This window comes from Lepidothrix coronata, unplaced genomic scaffold, assembly GCF_001604755.1.
Source record: "Lepidothrix coronata isolate B3197 unplaced genomic scaffold, Lepidothrix_coronata-1.0 Scaffold37, whole genome shotgun sequence".
NCBI lineage: Eukaryota > Metazoa > Chordata > Aves > Passeriformes > Pipridae > Lepidothrix > Lepidothrix coronata.
In genome coordinates this window covers 7,791,304-7,813,281 of record NW_016690217.1, presented here as the reverse complement: position 1 = coordinate 7,813,281, position 21,978 = coordinate 7,791,304, and the positions used below count along the sequence as shown (strand labels likewise).

At 37.4% G+C, this 21,978-nt stretch overlaps 1 long non-coding RNA gene across 1 annotated transcript in view; it reads right to left on the bottom strand.

The window, feature by feature from the left end:
- Positions 1–8,257: 8,257 nt before the first annotated feature.
- Positions 8,258–21,978, bottom strand: part of LOC108496148 — a 26,748-nt gene continuing 13,027 nt past the window's right edge. Inside the window, exon 4 of the long non-coding RNA XR_001874343.1 lies at positions 8,258–8,272. This is a non-coding gene — a long non-coding RNA (uncharacterized LOC108496148). The remainder of the gene's footprint in view (positions 8,273–21,978) is intronic.

The following is a 21,978-nucleotide window of genomic DNA, read 5'->3' as shown; positions in this document are numbered from 1 at the left end:
GCATACCAGGAAGAGAGATTGCTCTTAGCTTCTCCCTGCAACTTTCCCTGAAATGCAGAAGAAAGAAAAAAAAATCTAAGTAATTTGAGAAGACATTTTACGGTCTTCCTAAGTGAAATCGAGTTCTAGCTCTGTCACAAGTTCTTCTGAAATCGCATCTGAACAAGTGGGCATTCTCCTATATTGTTTGTATTCCAAAACAGGTGTGCCAACAGGAGTAACTATCACATTGATAATCAGGCAGAAAGAAGAACTAAGGTTAAAGTATATACCTTTGTTGTTGTCTTCTGGGAGAGAAAGCCACTTAACAAGTTTTGGTGTGGTTCAGATCATCTATACAGAAAGTTCCAGTTTACTAGGAATTAGGAACACGCTTCTCAATTTGAGCCACAGCCTCTCTAAAGTAAACCAGACCAGGAGTTGTCCGAGACTGAAATGGTTAATGATTTATCATTCTAGGAGACTTTTGCAGGCTTTTGACTTGCATGATACCTCTGATGAGCAGTCTGGCCCCTCTCTCCCTCCAGTGCTGAAGGTGTGAAGCCCTGAAAATGCAAGAGCTGAGCTTGCAGGCCTTTGACTGTTGATACATCTGATGAGCAATCAGGCCCCTCCCTCCCTCTGCTAATCTTGAAAGGCGGGAACCAGGCGAGACACAAAAAAAAAAAAACTCAACACAGACCCAGGAGATGTTGGAGGCTCGAGGCATGTCCTGTGACACTAACCATGGATATAACTCATAACTTCTTGGACTATGGGGGCTTCCCTCCTTCACCTCCAGCAGATCAAGGCCACCACTTAAACTGACAGACATGGAAGCATCGCTGCACCCCGTGGGCGGTGATTATATACATCTGTCCACTCTCAGCTTTTCTTTCCCTTATTCTCCCTTGCTCTTATCCTGCCTTTCTCTCCCCTATGCATTTTCTTTCCCCCCCAAAGGTTATCTCTGTGTCACACTGTTGTATGACAGCACCCAAACTGCTAGCATGCCTGTTGATACAGAATTGTTAAAATAAACCTTGCCAGTATATGTTTTCAGACATCGATTATTTAGTGTCATTTCACTTTAATCCACCCCAAGGGAATTATTGATAAAAACCTGGGTTACCCCCCTCTCCCCTTTTTCTGGGGTGGGTCATAACAGGAGTCATCTACAAACAATCTCTGCTTCATATTAGACCAAAAAAAGGGCCACACTATTTGTGTTTAAAATCCTGCACCTAGCCAGAAGTAACTTGATTGGAGCTGCAGATACCTAAGCCTGTAACCAGCACGAGGAGTTAGCCATTCCAACAGTAACCATCCAGAATCTTGCTATCATCCAGCAGCAGGTATGGAACTGACAAGTAGGAACAGAAGTGCTACATTTCTAGACAGGATTTACTAGTACTTCACTGAACCTCTTCATGAGGATACCTCCTCAAAAGCAAGGAGACTTATATCCTGCAGAGTTTGTAGTATGATGCACCTTGAAATCACATCATATATCATGGAGCAGTTCCAGTAATCTCAGTTTGACGTATTTTGAGTAAAATCTTTGTAGGTACTTCCTACTCAATCTGTCCTGATATATATGCAGAGAGCAGCAGTTTTGAGTTCCAATGAGAAGAGGCCATAACTCCAGCACAGCAGTCAAGGCATCCAGATACATAGGGCAGGCTTGATATACTTGATCTCATCCTATGGCCTGTATCATGCTTTTGAGATGAGATAATTACTGTTTCATTGAAGATAAAACTACAGAGAAGTCCAGACTGGAAGGGACCTTGGGAGATCATCTGGTTCAGCCGTTCATGGGAAAGGAGAATAGATGAGAACATTCAGCACCTTGTCCAATTGCATCTTGAAAACCTCCAGTGATGGGGACACTACCATGGCCTTGAGGAAGTTGTTCCGGTGAGTGATTATTCTCACCATCTGAAATTTCTTTCTAATATTGAGATAGTACCTCCCCAGTACAACTACCCATTGCCCCTTGTCTGCATGTGACTCTTTTTAAAGGGAGAGCCTCCAACCTCTTTGTAGTCACTCTTTAACTACTGGAATTCTGTCTCTTCTCCAGGGTGAAAAGACCTAACCCCCTATAGTGGGATGAACATGTCTCTGTATCTGCTAGTAATTCCCAGGATCAAATTTGCCTTCCATGCTGCACAGAGGTGTCCTGGTTTCAGCCAAGGACAGGCTTAATTTTTTGCGGTAGCCGTGAGGGCACAGAGAATGGAACCTTGTAGGCATGTCCAAATTGTTATTCTATACCACCAACATCAGCGCTGGGGGGCAGTAAGGGGTTTTGGAGGATGCATATTCCAGATTACAGTCAGATTGTAAACCCTCTCTATCATGTGACCCAGAAGAAGAATGATTTTAAGTGGAGTCCTGAACAACAACAAAATTTTGAACAAATGAAACACAGGACAAGATATGAAAAATGTGCTCTATACTGTAGGCAGGGAGAATGGTCCTGGTAAATTCTCTGGTAAAAAGTACCCGGGGAGACTCGAGGATGAGCCCGGGGGTTCTGGAGTTGGGGATACAAGGGGTCTGAAGCCTGTTACACCCCAACTGAAAAAGAAATACTGGCAGTTTAGGAAGGGGTTTGAGCTGCTTCAGAAAGGATTGGCACTGAAGTACTCCTCCTACCACTTCAACTACCAGTGCTGTGCTGGATGTTCAGAGGGAAAGTCCCGTCTACACATCATGCCGCTAATGCTTTGTGGAGGAAGTGGGTAATGCTGATCACACAGCAAGCTTGGATAGGAAACCCCAATCACCCAGGGATCTTGGAAGTCATCATAAACTGACCTGAAGACAAAAATTTCAGACTATCATCATTAAATGAGGGGGATGAAAAGGTGACATGTGCTGAGGAGGCCCCACCATATAATCAGCTACCAGAAAATGGAAAGCGATACCCTCTCTTCACTGATGGTTTCTGCCATATCAAAAAAATACACTGAAAATGGAAAGCTGCCGTATGGAGTCCTACATGGCAAGTCACAGAAGCTATTGAGGGACAAGATAGATCAAGTCAAGTTGCAGAGCTGAAAGCCATCCAGCTGGCTTTAGATATTGTTGAATGAAAAAAATGGACAGTGCTCTACCTCTACACTGACTCATGGATGGTAACAAATGCTCTGGGAGGGTGGCTGGACTGATGGAAAAAGAGCAACTGGCAGCAGAGAGGGAAACTCATTTGGGTGACTGAACTGTGGAAAGACATCACTGCCTGGGTAGAGAAGCTGGCTGTAAAAGTACGTCATGTAGACTGACGTATCTGAGAGTCAGGCTACTGAAGAACATCACAACATCACAACAATGGACAGGTGGATTGGCTGCCAACATTAAAGTGTCTCCGGTGGATCTGGACTGGCAACATAAGGGTGAATTATTTCAGTGGGCCCAAGACACCTCAGGTCATCACGGAAAAGATGCAACAGAAATATGGGCTCGTGATCGAGGGGAGGACTTAACTGCAGACTTTATCTTTCAAGTTGTCCATAACTGTGAAATATGCACTGCAATCAAGCAGGCCAAGTGGGTAAAGCCTCTATGGAATGGTGGATAAAAATTGAAATATAAATATGGGGAGGCCTGGCAGATTGATTGCATCACAATCCAAAGCAAGTGCTGCGTGCTGACAATGGTGGAAACAACCACTGGATGGCTGGAGATGTACCCTGTNGAGGTGACCATCCTCATCCTGTAATGGGGTGATGTTATTTCTACACTGCCTGTCGCCATTAATGTATTTGGAACAACATTTTTATTGTCCCCCACATTTCTGGCAGCTGCAACTCCAGTTGAGCTTTGGCCACGTGAATTTTCTCCCTACAGCAGCAAGCAAAATCTCTGTATTCTTCCCATATCACCTGACCTTGCTTCCACTGGGCATGCACCTTCCTTTTTTGCCTTATCTCCACGAGAAGATTCCTGTTCAGTCAAACCACCTTCTGCCTCGCCTGCTTGACTCCCAGCATTTGAGAATTGCTGCTCCTGTGCCCTCAGTACAGGACCCCAGCACCCACAAAAACATTTTTGCCAGGGACCTTACTTACTAATTCCCTGAGCAGCCTGAAGTCTACTCTCCTCATATCCAGAGTTGAGGTTTTGCTGGCACTTTTCCTCCTGTCAACAGAGATTTTAAACTCGATTAAGAACGGTTTGGGAATCATGGTGCATTATTTACTGTCCTGAAAAATGGTTGCAGTAGAAAATTATTAATTACAGTGAGATGTTATTGTTTTGATGGCTAAACATAACTGGAATAAGAAATATGCTTCAAAATATAGCAAAAGCAACATATGCATAGTGGTTAGAAATATCTACATCTATTGAAACAGTTTAACCTCATTTTAATGACCTACAGTGCAACTACCAAAATAACCTTCAAAGGTTTATTCGTTATTCTTAAGTTTCTGGATGCATAGAGGCCTAAACAACATAAATATAACCTGACAGAATACTGCAAGTAAAAAAAAAAACAAACAAACCAATAATCTGTATACCAAGATAACTCATATATCCCAGTTAAAGATATTTTCATGGATGAATTTGTAAGAATAGGCATTTATTCCCATGAGACTCATACTGATGAGGTTATGATGCACTGTGTTAGGTCAGGTTAAAGTTTGACTTCTGAAGAGAATTGTTCAGCATTTGTTTCTTTCCCCCTTTACCCCCTCCCCCAGCTTGGATAAGAGCAAGCATAATAAATATTGTGTTACATGAGAATGACTGGTAGCAGGGAGGCTGTTTGTTTTTCTAAGCCATTCTTCTTAGCACAAAGTAGACTGCTTTCTATAAGGTAAGTAGAATGCCTTTTCAGTTAACGAGGTGCCAGTTTCTCTAGGTCTTTACACTTTTCTGAGATGTGAACCTATTCTTTAACAATACAAGCAATACCTAGGCTTGTTAGTCCAGCCTCCCATGATAATATTTCTTTATCCTAATAAAGTGAAAGAACATGTAGTATAATAAGTCACTCTGCAACCAGGTTAACTTAAATATTTTATTAAGACAGAGGCTGTTAAACTGTAACTGCAGTTAGATAAAACAAAACTCAATGTTAAGCATATCAGGATTTTCTGTGACACCTTTCTCATATTGTTTTATATAGTTTTTGTAATACTTAAGGAATATTTCTCTCGGGTGTCACTGATCTCTTTCTTATAAATGCCTTGTGCTAGAATTGTCTGCAATGTACAACTCTAAAAACAAAAAAATAATATACTAAAAGGCTTTAGTCACCTACTAGATCTCAGATAAGCCAATATTAAAACACATTTATGCATGAAAAACTAATAACTACTGATTTAAAGAAATTACATACAACTTGAGAAGCCATTTCTTAATCTTTGCTCATTAAAATAAACTGTGGTATATTATTGCATTTACAATGCTGACAATAGAATTTAGCAGCAATCATTCTGTCAATTTACCTTGCATTCTAGATTTTTATGGCAGTTATGTTTTGAAAATAATTTGTCCTAATCAGATGTGTTATATTTTACCAGCTGGTAGCTGCACCTACTCTCAAGCGTATCCTTAGAGAGGCATTGGGTTAAACACTAAAACTTATACTCATTAGCGCTAACTGAATGTTATTGTAGTGAACATGAAGAGTTGTTGCTGTGGTTCAAACAAACTACAAATCTATGGATCCTTACAATTGCATTGCTATCTATGACCTTATTTATTCTACACAATACAGTATTACTATAAAGAGCTGGTGTTGAAAAATTCATTGAACATAGAAAACTAGCAAATCCTTTCTTATTATTATAGTGCAGGTTCAGCTCATTCAGTGAATGTGTCTTTTGCAATCAGCTTTGGGGTGCCTCAGTACTGCTCCTATGCATCTTCAGCTGGATGCCTCATCAGGAATTAGGAACTCCTGGACCCAAAGGAGGAGAGCAAATCACAAAATCAGGAGCAGTTCTCAAATGTTATGAGTCCCTCAGGATTTGGCCAGATTNAAAAACCTGCTGGTGGGAGAGCTGTTGCAGTCTGGTCAGAAGCGGTGATTGTAGTCCAGCTGAGGTTGAGAGCGACAAGCTGCAGTCTTCCTTCTGGATCCCACGAGTGGTTACCAAAAGTTCTGAAACTCCAGGTTTATATATATTCCAGTTCAGGCAGAAATGGTCAATCCTTCCCTCAGAGCGGGGAGTTCCATAAAAGGCTCAGAGCGGGGACTTCCATAAAAGGTGTGAGGACAAGAGCATCCTCTTATCTCACAGGCTTCTTAACACCTAGCCTGATGAGTCAGGCTCTATGGGCGGAGGGTGTGAACAGTTTCTAGGTAATGGCATGGAAGGCTATAGAATACCATGATGAACTGATCTCAGCTGTCCTAACTAGGACACACTGCCACTGTATGCTGTAACTGTCATGAGCAATGAGGGTGGACTGCTCTGGATACACCAGCTGTGATCTCTTGATGCAGTTTGCAACCAGCACAGCAGCCCTCCTGCCCTATAAGACATCTAGGACAGATAGAACCCACAGTTATAGAATAAATGAACTCAACAGATCCCTTGGAGGGATAGTCATTAACTACAGAGATGATACTTGTGCTTGTATATATTTTTATATGTATTCGTTTATGTATAAAGGTGGAAGGTGGAGGATCTGGGTCTGAGGTGGATAATATAGAAAAAAGGGTGGATAATGTCCTGGTTTCAGCCAAGGACAAGGTTAATTTTTTGCAGTAGCCATAAGGGGGTAGTGCCTGGAATTGTGTGGCCATGTCTAGGTTGTTATTGCATACTCCCCATGTCATCTCTGGGGGGTGGAAATAAGGGATTCTCACTTCCGAGAAAAAGGGGCATGGCTTCGGATGGGACAAAAGCGTGGGTGCAGAGGGTCTGTCCAGCATTTTTTTCATTGTCTTGGAGTCACACTGGGTTAGGTCAGTTAGTGAGCAATTTGCAGGTAAAAACCCGTCTTTTTATACAGTGTTGTTATTAGTATTATTGATGCTACTGTTCGTTTTTCGTATCTCATTACTTTCCAGTAAATTGTTCTTATCTCAGCCTGTAATCTCTGCCTTTTGTCTCTCTCACCAGAGGGGTTGTGGGTAGGGGAACAGCAGTGCAGTTCATAAACTACAACAGCAGTACTCTGCTAACTCTTATATATCTTGTCCTCCAAAGCACCCCGATCACACTTGGTAAGGCTGCTGCCCAGACACAGATTCAAGACTGTATTGGGCTCTTTGGTTATGTTTTCCTAGTGGCAGGAATATGAATAATTTTAATAGAAACAATTGAAAAGGCCATTTTTAATAGATTTTTCTAAAACTGTAAATTATTGTGATTTCCACTAAAGGCATTTTGTTATTAGTAACAAGAAGATCGAAATAATTTTCAGATTGAAAAAGTTATCTGTGGGGTTTTTTTTAAGGTCATACTTTCGATAATAAAATGTCTTTTTCTTAAAAAGAAAAAAAAATTAAAAAAAAGTTCTTTTTCCAAAATAATGAGTGAACAATTTCAAGGAATTTCTAAAGACAACATAGGTTTGGGATTTGTCAATTTGAACACATAGGTACTCATAACCTTCAATGTTTATTCCAGCTGAAGTAACCAATGTGGGAAGCAGAGGGGAGCATCTCAGAAGGGGTAAGTTGGAATGGCTGAAATCCACTGTAGTTTCTGAAAATGTAAAAATATTTTTCCATTAGATTGTGTGCAATTATTATAGTCCAGTTACAGAGGCATAATTAGACTCTATCCATAGAGCAGCTTCTAAATTTTTCAGATGTAATTTTCTGTTGATCTCAATATAACTTATCTTTGCATTATACATATTTCTTTGAATACATATAAAATTGTTAGCCAAAATATACTGTGGTGTGTAACAGACAAATAAAATATTTAAATATATTTCCAAAATAAAGTAGATCCACAGTACAAATGATGCACTTATCAATTGTAATACATTATGTTTTCTGTCTCATTTCAGAAGGTATTATGGTAATAATTTTGGATTTTAGCCAAGTGCTCAGCAGAGGATTTTAAACATCCTCTGAATAGACACATTTAATAGCTTTTAACCGTACAGAGCACTGCTCTTATCAGTGAGTTACAGGAAAATGATTAATACACTTCGGGTAAACTTACACTTGGTCTTCTTTAGGTGCAGAAGGAGGCATCACTAAGGGCAGAAATCTCTAATTATATAAGAGGATATAAAAGACAGCAACTCACAGACATCAGATGCATATTCTGTAGGTCTACACAACAGATGGTGGTGTCTGGCAGTGTCTTTTCTTTTAAACAGAAAAATATTGTTATAAAAATATTCAGAATACATTTTTAGTTACTTAACCAAATGTGTGGATGAATTACTGGGAAATGAAAGCCATGATGTGGTGCAGGCAGGAACAAAAATTTTCTATGAAATCTCATTATTTAGGACTTTTCCACTCTTATGCTGCTTTCAGCTTTAAGACACAAGTATGTTCATGTCCTTGGTACTATCTATTTAAATACATCCCAAACCCGTACATTTTTTGATACATTTAATTTGTACTGTAGTGTATTGGGATATCCTGAATACCTTGTTTTTACCCCTTTCCAATCCATTTCTGCTAAAAAGAATCACTATTATCAGCCACAAAGGGAATTCTCTCTTGCAACCAAAGTCCTCTGAAGGGAGAATCCTCTGCAGACCTACACTTTGAGTGACAAGTTCTTACATGTGTCTCATTATGAGTGGGTTAAATTAACATATATTCTGCCAAGTTGAAGAAAATAGCTGTGGCTAATAGGAAATAGTTCATAAATCTGACTGTGATGAATTTCATCAAGGTGATCCAGTACTTCTGGGGGTCAGATGAAAATATTACAATTATGTTCAAATCTAAGTAAATCCAGTGCATCCGGATTGCTTTTTTGTTGGAACAGCCCCCATCCAAAGAGATCAGCTCTTTCCCCTGCACTGCCAACACACAGCATTAGAGTGAGTTAGAGTGGAAGTGACCACATTGGCTCCCAAGCCATAAATACAGAGCTCTATATGTAGTCAGACACCCCAAACCTGCAGGCGGAATTAATTGAATGAACATTTTCTGCTGAAAGGCTTTTCTCAGTATTAAGATTCTTTCTTTTTGTAAAATTGAATATGACTACCTAATCCTCTTCCTAAACAATAGCTAGAGGAAGATGGCAGTCATACCTTGAGAAATACATTATAGGAGGAGAAGTGAGAATAAAAGATTTACTCTAGTCTTTTTAATTCTTTGCATGCATGTTCCCAACAGTAATATTTAAGTCTGACCATTAAGAAGCTGCATCTTGCATTGTAAACAATTGGGAAAACTTCTGGAGAAAAAATGCTGGGCAGAATGATGTTAGCTTACTCTATTCTTATTTTTTCTGCAATGTCTTGCTGGAGAAATTTAAAATTCAGTTAAAATAACAGGTGAGACAGAATCATTGGTTTCCAATGGGCAACAATGCAATCAAAGAAATGATTCATAAGGCTGAGCACAGAATTTGGAGAACACTGGCTCTCTGTGATGCCTCCAGTTAGACAGTGGCATCTTGTGAAGGATCTTCCATCTATCAAGATGGGAAGAGATTTCAATATGTTAATGTCTTTATTTCAAAGACACAAAATTGAAAGACTAACAAAACAACAAAGCAATAAAGATTCTGAGTCTGTCATCAAATCTTGTAAAACATTTCGTGAAGAGGTTTGAAATTACTCACTATAAAAAAAAGTTGGGGCTAAATGATGACACTCTCCCAGTAAACCTCAGTCCACCTATAACCAAATCTCCTCTTTGTTTTCAACATATACCACTATATATATTATATATCGAGACAATATATACCATGCAATCTAAAAAAGAGCCATGCACCATACTGCTTCTGGTGAAATTAAGGCAACAGTTTCCAAATGTGCCCTTACATCAGGAATGCCCTGCCATGCAGCTCACCACCCTTTAAAAGAAAAGGGCCTCTGATGTAAGCATGGCTTCTAGTCACAGCTGCAGTAAAGTTTGAGATGCTCTTTTGGGCAGAAAGGTCTTGAGCTATTTCGGCATTCATAAATTGATACCAATAGGCACCCTGGGCAGAAAAAAACCCATATGGAACTACCTCACTGAAGTTAAAAAGTACTTTCTGCTGAAAAAATAAAACACAAACAAAACTTAGTGTTAAGAATTTTAGCATATTTTTTCCACTATTGTTCGTTGTGAACAAGCTATACATAGATTTTTTAATTAAATTTTTTAATCAGTGCTTGCAACAATAAATTAACTTCCAGCATAAAAGGTAGAGTTTGTAACCTCAATGAAACCACTGTGCATTCCCTATACTGAAGTGTGACAAGTGGTCTGTAAATTCAAGCTGTTCCTTGTATTTTTACCAACACAGAACGACCAAAAGAACTAAGAGTTCTATAAAAACAATTTACCTAGTTTGCAATTCACAAGCCTTAGATCAGAGTTAGTTCAAGCTAAATACATTAACGTTCCTAAAAATGGATCTTTTCTCCTAATGCACTTGATCAAATGTGCAGAGCTTTGATCAGACTACACCTTAAAGATGCCTTCATATTTCAACTGGTTACTTTTATATCCAAGGAATGGGTACTGACACTTCAGAATGAAACCATGAAAGCCTTTGGAATGTTTTAATTTTAAAAAATAGTTCAAAAGAGGAAAAAACAATACTTTTGCATCTCATACTCAACAACAAAGATGGTGTATGATAGTTCAATACCTCTTTCAGGTCAGAGGTGTATTGAGAAAAACATCAGGGATGATTCTGTCTAGATTTATAAGTAAGCTAAATGACACATACTGCACTTTAATCTTCTTTTGATGCATACAGTTGACAGGAGCTACAAAGGTACAATATAAAGCTTTTGAGTATTTCCCCATATATTTTGTACAAGATGGAGGAACACATCTTCTTCCATAAAATATAAATACTTACATTTGTGCATTATGTATGTGAGGTTATACAAGTGAATAAGTTTCCTAAATCATACCAGAGCTGAAACACAAAGAGGATATACAGCTTGTAGGAAGAAAATCAATTAGCCTGCTACACTAATGATAGCAAAATAAAATCCTTCCTCACTGGGGCTGATTCTAACTTAACTCTCATTTGTCCTGGTATAACTCCATAAATTTAATTAAACGCTCTGAAATTATGTTTTTGAAACAAATACCATATTCTGATATATTCCATTTTATATTAATTTGCTTTTTGTGTTGGCTAGTTTATTTACTTTGCTGCATTCAGGCAGCTAATAAGAAACTGCTTAGAAAGCTATGCAGGTTCAAGTAAACGAGAAAGCAATTCATAAATTACGTTCATTTACACAGAGTTGGGCTTACCACAGTATCTTTATATAGCAACAAATAATACATCCTACATTTTTTCATGGAATCATTTCAGAGAAATTGTATTACAGACATGCCAAGTAATTTTTTTTTTTTTTCTGATAACAGGCCAGCTATGGGTGAGCAACTGGCTTACAGATTCAGAGCAAAGGGTTACATCAGGCTGATGACTGATCATTAGTGGGGTTCCACAGGGCTCCAACTTAGGCCCAGCAATTTTCAGCTACTTCATAAACAACTTGCATGCAGGACTGGAAGGGATACTAAGTTTTCAGAGGATACCAAGTTGCATGGAGTTGTTGTTGACTCCCTGGAAGGCAGAAAGGCCCAGCAGAGAGACCTTGACAAAATAAAGGACTGGGCAATCACCAGCTGTATGGAGTTTAACGTAGATAAGATTCTTCACCTGAGATGAGGCAACCCTGGATGTATGGACAGACTAGGGAATGAGATGCTGGAAAGCAGTGCCAAGGAAAGGGACCTGGGGGTCCTGGCCAATGGCCAGCTGAATATGAGTCAGCAGTGCCCTGGCAACCAGGAGGGCCAACTGTGTCCTGGGGGCATCAGGCACAGCATTGGCAGCCAGTCAAGGGAGGGGATTGTCCCACTCTGCTCTGCACTGGGGTGGCCTCACCTTGAATACTGTTGCAGTTTTGGCCACCACAATGTAAGAAAGATACTAAGCTGTTAGAGATGTCCAGAGGAGGGCAATGAAGATGGTGAAGGGCCTTGAGGGGAAGCCTTATGAGGAGTGGCTGAGGTTTCTTGGTGTGTTCAGCCTGGAGAAGAGGAAACTGTGAGGGGACCTCATTGTCCCTACAGCTTCCTTGTGAGGGGGAGAGGAGGGGCAGGCACTGATCTCTGTGGTGACCAGTGACAGGACCTGAGGGAATCTTATGAAGCTGAGTCAGCAAAGGTTTAGGTTAAATATTAGGAAGAGGTTCTTAATCCAGAGAGTGGTTGGTCAGTGGAACAGGCTCGCCAGGGAAGTGGTCACAGCACCAAGCATGATGGAATTCAAGAGCTAAATGCTCTCAGTGCTCTCAGGCACATGGTGCAACTCTTGGAGTTGTCCTGCGCAAGGCCAGGAGTTGAACTTCGATGATCCTTGATGGTTTCTTCCAATTCAGGATATTCCACGACAATGTTTTAAACATAAGAATGCCTTTTTTTTTTTTTTTTAATCTTGTCACTTGTATCTTTTATCCAAGACATTACAGGACTGCCTTTACTAGTTGGACCTTAATTATGAGCACATAGAATTGCATTGAAGTCACTAAAAACCAATTCATATCACCGTATGAAAGAGAATTATTCTAGGATAGGTTTGATATGTTTGTAATGCCTCATACTGTACAAATACATGAAAATGAACTTCAGTGAGATCAATTGTATCTGTCTTTTGATTAGACCTATTCCATAAAATACTACTTTGAAACTTTCTACAGGAAAATTGCACGTATTCATCTTCAGTATCTGGGTCAATACATCTCAGAATAGAAATAATAATCAAATGGTGAATTTATTTAGTGCTTTGAGAAGGAAAGATTCAGAGAAAAAATGGAAGTTGTTGAGGAGAAAGTCACCACTAACTCTCTATAAGGCTGTCACAGAATAAAGTTTCTGTGAGTTTAGTGAGGAAGGCAAAAAATGATGGAGGGTCTCCTGGGAGAAAAATGATAAATAATGTCCAAGGACAACTCGGCAACAAACTTTCACAAATAGCTAAGTGTAAATAAATCATAATTTTTATTAAAACCATATATTGAATTATTTTCTCAGTTTTGGGGGTATTTTCTTAAGAACAAGAAAACATTTCTTCCATATGAAGAACAAATTTGACAAATCTGACCACACTTAGATCTACATTAGGAGCTACATTAGAGCTACACCAGAGCTTCGTCCATTAGAGCTGTGTTAGTAGCTCTAATGGATGAATGCTGTGTATTACTATGTTATTTCAATACAAGTCTATGTATTCAATGAAAAAATTGTGTTCTCCAGAAGGAATGGCAAATTTTCCAAAAAGAAAGTTTTTGAGTTATTGCTGTTTCAGGTTTTGTTGGGGTTTTGTTGGTTTTGGGTTTTTTTTTTAATGCTCATGTTTTGGTTTCTATTTGAAGGGAAAAGGCTATCTTGTCTTATATGTGTTTTGACAGCTGACAAGATAAGAAACATTGTGACATTATTGTGTCAACCTTAGAACAATAATGAAAAATGAAGAAAAATCTGAAATACATTTGAATCTCCATATACAAAACTTTTAAAGTACAGAATATATAACAATTAAAATATTTAGATCTTCTTAGCTCCCACAAAAAACCTCTAGTTAACTTAAAATCTGAGCTGAAAGAAAACTCAAGAAGGCATCTAGTCAACTCTGTACTTCATGGTATGAAGCATGTATACTACATGCTTATTTAAATAATAGTAATTGCCTGACGAGCCAAATATGTTTTACCAAATGAGGCAGAATGTCAAGCATTCAGCTAATATTATTTTGTGTTTCAACCAAATATAATGCAGTAGCAACCAGAATGATACTGTATACTACGACACCTTCTGTAAGCATCAGGTCTACTGTAATTTATAAACAGTGGCCTTTTAAAAACATTACACACTGAATTTCAGGAGGCTTGCTACACTAATACTCAAAACATATTTCTCAGCTTTTCACGGTCTCATACTCTAACTATTGTTCCTATTTGCTGGTACTCCTTCAGGAATTCTTGCTTTATAAAATGGTATTGTGAAGGGTTGAAGGATTTTTTTTCCTCCCACTTGTATACTGTCAAGGGATGCTTTTTGAAGACTTCACTTTCAGCATCAAGAGCTAGGGAGGCAAACCTGATGGCCTTGTGGGATTTAATTAGAGTTCACGAAGTTGGAATCTCCAAGCTCTCAAAGTCCTAATTTAAATATAAGTTCACTCTCTGTTCAACTGTTCCTTAGGTCCTTATTAAAATTTCAAGTTATTAAAGAGAATATTCGAAGGGGCTTTTTTGGCACTTTTTTTTTTTTTTTTGCAACAGATATAAACTAAACTAGAAATATGCCACACTCAAACAGCCCTCCTGTGTTAAAACCCTTGCCAATTGCTTGTGACGAAACTACCTCAAAAAGAACAGAATCCATGGAAACACATTTACGCTATTAGGTGTCCAACTAGAGGGAGATGGAGAGACACCGGGACTACCAAGTGCTGGATCATAGGCACATTTCAAAGGCTCCAGTTTTTTGGGTAGATGACCCCCTGCACTCTTGTAATAATAATAAATACTGTTGCTCTTGCTTGGTGTAATACATGTAGTGCTTCTTTTGTTAAGATGTCATTCAAAAAGCTTGTTTTACATGGATGCCACATCAGATCCATTTACAGTAAACTTTCTTGTCAATCAAAGCTTTACAACATGTGGCTCTGTGGAAATAACTATACATATATAAAACAAGGTTTGTGAGTGACAATGTAGCTACACAGAAATTTTTAAAAAATACAAAACATTCTTCTTTTTTTTTTTTTAACTGTAATGCTGGCAGCAGTATTCACACCCTAAGACCCACTGACTCTGCAGAGAAGCCACATAAAAAAATGTCAGGGAACAAAGTGAGAAGAGAGAGAGCTGCAGCCGTGCCGATCCTGGGGAAATTAAACAGAAATGAGAAGATATAGTACAGGGAAAAAAACATGCAAACAAATTCACTGGCTGCAGAAATCATTTGTGGGGAGACTGCAGGGACAGCACTTCTCAACACTATCTCTGTTTTATCCTGCCTGTAATTCGAAATAGCTGTAGTAATTCCTAAATTAATACTTAAGGTTACAAACTTTTGTATTTTGTTTTATGGTTTCCATGTGCTTGATTTTAGGTTTGTATGGCTTAGTGATGCCAGAAAGATACAATAGATGGAGCAGCTTCATCTTGATCAGACACACCTCTCTTTCACCTGATATACTTTGATCCTGCAATTGTCCGTCTCATGGGTCATATATATCGACTTTTGAGCAGCTGGATTTAGGATTAAATTAAAATTACCTGGAAGAGGATTAAATCATCCAAAAAGATTTTTAGAAACTTCTAGGACATTTTCTGTCAATTCTATATTAGAAAACTAAACAAAACAGCCATAAATTTAACATTTACATGCTGGGTTGATCAATCATCTAGTCTCAGAATTTTATGTGAATTTTAAACTGTAAATGTAAAGGGAAAAATTGTCCTTCCTGGACTTTTGCTAATTTCAGCATAAATTTAATTGAGAATACTCTAAAATGTCCACATATAATTTAATTTTTCTCCTATTAGAAATGAATCCAAGCACTGCAGTTTAGATTTGGTTAAAAGTTTGAAATATCCCACTTAAAAGAACTTTTGAGAAAGCCTTAGGTTAGGAGGAAACATCCAGGATTCGGTTTTGGCTTGGCTTTCAAACTACACACAAAAAGCAGATATCATAAACTAAATGTAATAATTTGTATTTCTCCATATCTGGTTAGCCATTTTCACAATCTTCACAAAAAGATGTGAATTTCTTTAGTCCTTCTCACAAGAGAATTTTCAGACCCTGTACTCAAAAATCCAGGTTGCTTAGAACCATGTTTGATTCTGCTGATGATTTGAATGGAATAGCGCCAAGTTGACTTGACTGCTTGGTGAAATTTCAGTGCTGACTTAAGACACCTCTGGCAATGCAGACAATGAGATGCCAAGTTCAAATCTCTTGAAAATCTCCATCCAAAATGAGGCTCTTGAGTATACGGATATCCCACAACTATAGCAACAAAACCTATTTATTTCAGTATGTGGGCTGAATTGAAATCATCCTCATGATCCTTGTCCAGGAAAAAGGTAAGCAAAGGACACAGAACAGCTATAATGCAAATTATGTTGCCCATAGAAGTTCTGTGCTGGCAGCGTTCATTTCAGGCAAATAGCTGTTAAGTCACCACTTTTTTTTTTGAATTATAAGAGCTGGTAGATAAATCCTGGTAGTGTCAGCAAAAATATGGTAATCAAGCCCTATACCTGCCAAACAGGAGCATACGAATATAAATATATGTATATAAAATTCTAGGGCTACACATTATAAATTAAAAAATTGGTTCTAGGTATATAGATGTAAGTAGCAGGCAGTCCACATTTTTAAAGGAAATTCCACCATTCTTCTGCTTACCAAGAGCAGAAGATCAGGAGGAAATTTTTCAATGATTTCTCATGAAACATTTGTAATTCTTTTAGGAGTACTTTTTTTTTAACACTTAGGAGCTGTCTCCTTCTCTGACAGCCCAATGGTTGGCATTAGTGAAATGGATATTGCTAAGGTATACAGCAAGGCATAAAAACATTGAAACACTGTTATGGTTCCAGTAGCTGTCACTGTCCAGAGCTTTTCTCTTGATTATCTACACTAAACCCTTCTCAGTTTCATTAAATTTCTCCTACTCAATCTCCTCTGTTTGATCAATTAAATATTCTTTATTCTCAGTGAATATTCCCTTCAAATATTCACCGTTATTATGATCCCTCCAATTTTTGTTAGCCAAGCCATAAATATATAGTCAGTGCTTTTTTTTTTCATATTTTAATTCCTCCAATCTCTTAATCATGGTCAGGGTTCTTCTCTGAAATACTTATTTTCCATTATCATTGGTGATGAAGTGTTTATAAACTTACAGTAATATCTGTGTGAGTTATTATCACAGTTGTATTGAGGGAACATATAACTCTGTCCTAATGTTACTATTCCAAATATACCACTAAAGATCAGATTAGTTTTTCAGCCATGTTGCATGTAAACTTTTGCCAAATCTACTCCTTATAGAGTGCAGGTGTTGACTTTAACAGTGTTTTTCTTTTATAATCTACTTATTATTCTTTATATGATTGATTTTACAAATTAATCCTACCTATGGTATAATCTTCCAAGAGGATGAGCCTGTAGCTTAACTATTCATTTCTGCTTGTAGGGGTTACTGTTGTGCCTGTTACTGTGAGCTTCAAACAGGGCCATGCGCTTCTGTGCATTTCAAGATCTTTTCATTTTTATTTCTGATAAATAGTGACTGTTGGTCAAAACATAGTCCCTTAATGTTTCATTTATTTAGATTTCTTATTACAGCTCTTCTGACATATATTAATATATATGTTAATATGATTTTGATAATAACTAAGTAATAAAGCATTGAAAATTGAAAACCCCATTCCAATTTTAGCTGGTTGGGAAGAAACTGGTGTTTTGATTAAAATTTCCCCAAATATTATTTCAGAACATCTGTTACTCTCTAATTTTGTGGTTTGGTTTTTTGTTTGATGGGTTGTTGTTTTTTGTTTAAGTAATGTTGTTTCAGATTGTGATGGTGCAGTCATGCCTTTCCCTACTGAGAAACAAAATAGGACCCAATGAGTTAAATGAATAAAAGATTTTATAGGGAAATGATATCTCCAGTTCTAACTCAAATTCTGCTAAGAAAAATTAACAATTTTTTTTAATGGGAGGATATGAACTCAAAACAGAAGTATAACATACCTAAAAAAATGGCACATGCCTGCACTGCAGTAACATGAGTGATTATGTTGGTATAGTTAACAACCTGAATTCTCTTTAGAGTGGTTCAGTAAGGTATCAAAACCAGCATACTTAAAACATCCTAATTTCAGTCTGCTGAAGAGGGTGCATTCCCTGTGACCACACCATGGATATCACTCTAACTGGGGTAAAATCCTTTGAAAAGGATTTCTTGCATGATTTTGAACTATCAGTGTAGAATAAGGAAAGTTTTAGTATGTAATATTTGAGTCAATGTGGACATACACCATCATGTTTAAAATACAGTTGTCAGGTCTATGCCCATCACTGTCTCTGAACACTGAATGATTCCAGAGTTGCACATCTCTCTTTCAATGCAGCCAAGCAAAGGAGATTTTAGGTTAGGGAAGTTCATAATTTTTCTTGTCTCTTTTCTTTTTCCTTTCTCTCCAAGTCTAGAAAACTAAATTTAATCACTAAAAAAACTGGCATCTTTTGCCAGCAGCAATATTTTCATACACTCTAATGGATTATTTTTGCTCTGCTTGGCAGGGGACCTTTTTCTATATATGCAACAACACAGTATATGGAAAGTTATATTCGATGAGTTCAGGCTAGATGCCCATTTTACATTTCTGCAGTTCACCCTTTGAAATCCACAGTCTTTGTTCTTTACATAATATTCGTTTGCTGCTGACCTTCCAAATGTTTCTTTAATTTCTGTTCCCTGCTGCACTGCAAGAGTTTTATGAGAGTGAACATAGAATAAGTAGTCTATTTCCATTAGTAATAAATCTGCTTTTGCCCTTGCAGAGGAACCTTCGCTTCAGTGTCTGTACTTTTGGAAAAATAATGAATTCATGCAAGAGGTTACCAGGATAAGAGCAAACCAGGGTTTAAAGTCTAACCTGGTACATCAGTGCCTCAGGGCGAAATTCCGAGTCCATTTGAGCAAGAGATGTGGGCCACAAAAGTTAAAAAAACTCCCAGCAGCTCCCAAGGCTGCTCCAAACACCAAATCACATGCAGAGACTCATGATTCTTTAATTTAACTATGTTGTAAGTATTCTGTTTTCAAAAGAATAAAAAGACCCTTTAATCTGTATTTTCTCTCTCTTGGTTAGTTTCATCCATTTAACTGAGTCATGTTTGAGCTTCCTAAGTTCTGGGAAGTTAGTGCATTCTTGATCATCTTTACAAACAGATTACATTGTCTTATTTATTTGTTTATAATTTTTATATATTTCAAATTTAAAATTATTTATATATTTGTGATATTTATGTATAATTCATATATTTTTACTGTCAATTGGCTATTGATTCTGCTTTAATTTCAATAAAGCTTGAGAAAGTGTCTATATCTATGTTCAGATTACAGTGTCAACATTAAAGGAATTTCTCCTGCTGTTTTTAAATGAAAACAAAATAAAGTAATTATCTAGAGGTTCCAAGATAACATGAAAAACTATCTCTAAGTTTTGTGACACATTCTTCACAGATGACAGAAAGCACAAGACAAGGCTTGAATATATAATTAACACACTCACAAGTATAATAAAGCTGGTTAAATGACAAAAAGAACCCCAACATGTACATATATTTGATAATATCTTTTTGAAATTTGGATGCATTTTTAATTGATGTGACCAGCTCCAAAAATGAACATTCGGTTAAAAAAAAAAAAAAAGCTCCTTTGTAAGAATGGTATCTACATTATATAAAAAGATCTAGGAAAAAATATTCTACAACTAAAGTGCATTTTTTTTTTGTAGGATATTTAAATATATGTATAAAAACTCACTGGTTACCCATGTAAAAATAAGAAGCTATTTTTATATATGTGTCTAAGCTTGAACACCAGTCTGAAGAAAAAAGGTAGAAAAGGAAACATAGCAGATAATTTGCTTCACCGAGCAGCTCACAAGACTGATGGAATAGCATGAGAACAACTTTCCTAAGCAAAAGTTTATAAGTCACTTTCCATTTCAATACAACAGTAAATTGTGTGACCTGTTTTGAGGAGCAACTGCTTTGAATAGATTAGCTTTTCATCTGAATTTGGCTGCTTAACAGTTAATATGAAGAAGCTTTCAATACTGATCTACTTATGAGCAAAACAATGAGGATTATATGGTGTTAGGAAGGTTGGACGTAGCCTAAGGATATAATCTCTGGTGAGGTCAAGGCTGGATGGCTTGGAGAAAAAGAGACATGTAAGCACTGTAAAGATCCATCTTTCCAGCTCAGTAAAACAGGCTAGAATATGTTTTCCTGTTCACTCTTTAAGGTGAAGTGCATGAATAAAAAAGGGCTACACATTCTCCTCCTGCATTTAAATTGCAAAATATGTAGAAAGATAACTCTTTTTCTTTTTTATTAGTCAGATCTCTAAACCGTTAAGTATGGACGATATAAGTGACATATAATGAAATTTTTATACATATATCTCCATATGTGTTCTTGTCCAACTCTAACATTTGGACTTTTCAGGGAAGAAGCTGGGAAAACACAGGGAAAAGAGTAAAATTTTGAACACATAACCGTAACAAAAATTAATATATCATTTTTTTTGACATATAAAACAAATGACCCTGCCACTCGGATTTACTAAATAAGTCTCCCAGATTTTACCCCAGACCTTTGTTCTGTTCTGCCATAAACCAAGATGAGCTGTAACCTAGAAATAGCTTGTTTTCTGGAGAAGGAGATAGCATTATAGAACCAATGTTTCAGCAGTGTCCAGCTGTCAGAAATGGTCTTCCTTGCAGAATGGTCACAGCTGCTTTGAGTGGTAATCTCCATGCCCATTGAAATCCAAATTTCTTTATTTCAAAAGCAGATCTATATATTGTGGTTTAGCAGAATTGCATAGTCAGGAATACTAAAGTTTCACAACCTAGATGTGTCTAAAAATCAGAATAGGATTTTTTTTCATAAAAGGCAGCTTTCTGAATAACAGGGAGCAACTGAGGGTTGAAGAATGCCTTTTGCAGCAAAAGCAGGCAAAGCAAAGCTTTTCAACGTAGGAAAATGTCCCATTTTCCACATCCTGTGTCAGAGTGGTACTCACTTAAATGTGAATGCTTTAAGTCACGAAAGGATAATAAAATGGTACAACATTTGAACCTTATTTAATTTGAAATATTTTGAACATTTGAAACTCTTGAAATATGAAAACACTTCCTCTTTAATATTGAGTTTCTTTGAAAAGAAATGCCCTTCTTATAATAACTAATCAAATAATTGCCCTATTCATATTATTATCCTTATATCTGGAACTGGCAGTTGCCAGAAGAGGTGAATGTCCAATGCAAGCTTGTGTAGTAATTCTTTCATTTGTACATGTTTTTATTATATGATCTAAGTGATTCTTTGCAAATTGAGAGCCACATTAAGTGGATAGTTGAAGTCACTTGCTGTTCATACTAATGACTAGCAATATCTGTATAGTAGTAAGATATATTTTGAACATCTAGATATGTATCAGTGTAGACCTTCTCTGTGGGATAAATGGAAAGCTCCACACTCTACAATTTTAAGAAAGCTTATAAATATGACATAAAATCTTTAAAAATATGCAACTATAATTAATTGGGCTGATAACGAGATCAACTTTTCTAGATGTTTTCCATACACTGTAGGGAACTGTAGGACTGCAGGCTTACTACTAGAAACTACATTTCCTGCTGCATTTCCTAAGACAAAAGTTACAATCTCCATGTGTTATAAATCAATGTCTTTTATTGGAAAGAAAATATTAAAGTAGTATGCAGACAGACCTCATTGCACCTTTCTGACCGCAATCAGCAAGACCAGTTGCATAATAATAATCCATTGTGTTTCTCATGTGCTTAAATTAAATGTGTATTTAGATGTTTTGCTGAGGGAGGCTTATGCCAATATACAATGCAAATAAGGGAGTGAAAGCAAACCCTTAGGGCCTCCATCAAAATTAATAAGAGTCTTGCCATTGATTTCCACAGGCTTTGTATCAGGTCTTTAGCAAGTGGATCCTCAGGACCTGAGGGGGAAAATGAATGCAACACAACCCACCAGGAAGGTTTCTCTTCTTCTCCTGGTAATATCCA